The sequence below is a fragment of the Pteropus alecto genome, unplaced genomic scaffold (genome assembly GCF_000325575.1).
Source record: "Pteropus alecto unplaced genomic scaffold, ASM32557v1 scaffold117, whole genome shotgun sequence".
In the NCBI taxonomy this organism is placed as follows: domain Eukaryota; kingdom Metazoa; phylum Chordata; class Mammalia; order Chiroptera; family Pteropodidae; genus Pteropus; species Pteropus alecto.
This window is the reverse complement of record NW_006440642.1, coordinates 271,278-274,105: the sequence shown is the minus strand read 5'-3', so window position 1 is coordinate 274,105 and position 2,828 is coordinate 271,278. Positions and strand designations below refer to the sequence as shown.

Here is a 2,828-nt window from a genome sequence, read left to right as displayed (position 1 = left end):
TGGGGGGTTGTTGAAAATGTTCTGGAATTATATGGTGGCAATAATCACACAACATTGTGAATGTACTAAACACCACTAAATTGTACATGTTTTAATGGTTACAATGGTGAATTTTATGTGTGAATTTTATCTCAGCTTTAGAAGATTGGCAATCTTGTGAAGAGTGGTGTGACAGGGACGTACTGCCACAGCTGGACAAATGGTCCTCCTGCTGGCCTGTATCACATTTTCCTTCCCAGTAATGAAAAATCTACCAATGAAACGTACACCAAAATTAATGACTATAAGTCTACAGCCATGCCACCCAGAATGCGCCTAATTTCGTCTGATCTCAGAAGCTAAGCAGGGTAGGGCCTGGTTAATACTTGGATGGGAGACCACCTAGGAATACCAGGTGCTGTAGATATTAAAAAAATTAATAACTATGACTTTGAAATTAGCTTCTACTAATGATACATTTTATCAGGAGAGAGAGAGAAAAACCCAAGTGGATTAATTAGACCTTTAATGTAGTTTATAAAACTAAAATCTCATTTGGTATTACTACAGACTTTGTAGTTGGCTAAGTATTTTCATAGGCAATATTAGGAGGCAGGGGAAGAGAAAAGGAAGAATGAGGAATTCAGAGCCAGATAACCTACAGTTTGAACTCACTGCATGCGCATGTAGCCCTAGTTTTGTCATTTGTAGAAAGGGGACACACAGTGCTATGATTTAATGAATGGCAAGGGCCATGACAGTTACTGCTATTATTGTTTTTGTCTATGTTTACTTGCATGGCAACCTTTGGAACTAGGCAGCTTGCTTTTTCTTAATTCTAATTTTATTGACTTCAACATTAAAAATGTAAAGAGGATATTGTCCAAGTCTATGTAGCCTGTAATTGGAAGATCTGAGACTTTTGGTTTACAGCTTAGTCTTATCCTTTCTGTCTTCCTGTGGAACCCACAGCATTCTCTACTTGAGACTAATAAAGCCCCAGGTCAACAGCACACATTTTGTTGGACACAATGCCCTGAAAGCTTTTTTTATAAATGAGGGGTACTGCCCTGAAAATATTTCTTATTAATCTGGTAAACAAGGCTGTGCAACTCAAGACATCTTAAAGTTCTCTCTCTCTTCTCTTTTCTCCCTTCTCCCTTCTCTCTCTGGCCTAGATCTCGTTTCAACCTAGGCTGACTCTTTGGAGTGTCCTAAGTGAACATATGCTGTATTATGACCAATAAGAGTGAGACTATGTAACCAGGGGAGCTGGTAGTTGCCTGAAGATCAGCATGGGCTCCTGGTACTAAACTCCCTCAAGGTGGCGCTGTGCTCCAGGAAGGTCCTGAGATGAGACACATCACAGTGAAAAACGACATCGACTGTTTTACCAAATAGGTTTTGCTGCTTTCAAAATGGTATTAAAGGTAGGTTCTGCCCCATCTCTGCTGACATTATCATTCTGTTGCAGTGACAGCTTGCAATGATGACCCAGGATCTATAGTAAAAAGAATTTTGGCTCAAAAGTAAGGTTTAAGTCTGACTCTGTAGTTATTTCCCTGAGTGGTCTAAGGTCTGTACTGGCTTAACATCTGATATGTGTCTTGCTCCAATGTGTGATGCTAATCTTGGAACCTAAGGCAATGTCTTAAAACTTGGGGAGTTATTTTGATGCCCTTAGTTTATTTGTGAAAATAAGCATGTATACAATATGATACCCAAGATCAATTACAGGCTTTATATTCTGAGGCATGATCATGCATTGATATATTTCCATATTTTTTTTTGCAGTTTCAACACCATTTCAATCAATTTGACATATTCTAGGAGGAGAATTTAAGATAATTATTTAAAAATGTTTTTGTATTTTCTTGATTCTAAAATGTCTATGATATTAGAAAATATCATTGTTTTGTTAACAACTCTTCCAGGAAAAAAATTTACACTAAAAATTAATAAAAAAAAATTATCCAGTAAGCCAACATCATCTATTTACACAAAAAATATCATTAAAAATTTTAATATCATATCCTAGAATCCAAAATTTTTTAGTATCTAAGATTTCTTTACATTCAAGTTCTAAAATGAACTCATTTTTGATTCTTGACTGTTTTGCATGGCATCATGGGGACATACTGCTTTTTTAGTTGACTGTGATTGTGACCCATTTTTCATACCAGAAAAATTCTTGTGGTAAGATGATGAAGATTGAGATTTTATTTACATTTCTAATTTGAATAAAATAATAGTTTTTTTTTCCTAAATTGAAATATTTATCACTGAAAATAGAGGCCACTGAGATCTTTTGACAGATTTCAATGCCGTTCTATTTCTCTTTCTCTGTGTGAAGAGTAGGTCATGTCAGTCTCTCCAGTCCTGCAAATGTTCGATCTGCTCTGAAAGGTCTGACAGTTACAATGGCCTTTAACTGCAATACCTGGCATGTGTCTGGAAACAATTTTATAAGTGTTTTAATGACAAAAGATTCCATAGTGTCAGTTGTCTTTTCTTCCTAAGTTCTATGAAATATTTGGTTTTTGCTTTATAGAATATTTTGTGAGTTGGTTATTCGTCCAGTGACACTAATTTGCTTTCTTTTTACAAATTTTGGTAAAATATTTTCAGTGATGATGAAATGCAAATCTAAGTTATAATTCAATTGTACATGGTGATTGTTGTGCAAATAACTGAATTCAAGCAATAATCTCAGAAGCAGATACCTTTGTCACATGTCACGATTAAAGCGTGCTTGGCAGTGAGGCCTACATTAACATAAATATTTTTTTCCAGGATTGGCAAGATTATTTTTATAGGAACTTGAAGACACATGTAAGTTCGAGTATATT

General features: G+C 35.5%; 1 pseudogene; it reads left to right on the top strand.

Annotated features, from left to right (window-relative positions):
- The first annotated feature begins 287 nt into the window (after positions 1–287).
- On the top strand, positions 288–406 carry LOC112484567 (annotated as a pseudogene).
- Positions 407–2,828: the final 2,422 nt, after the last annotated feature.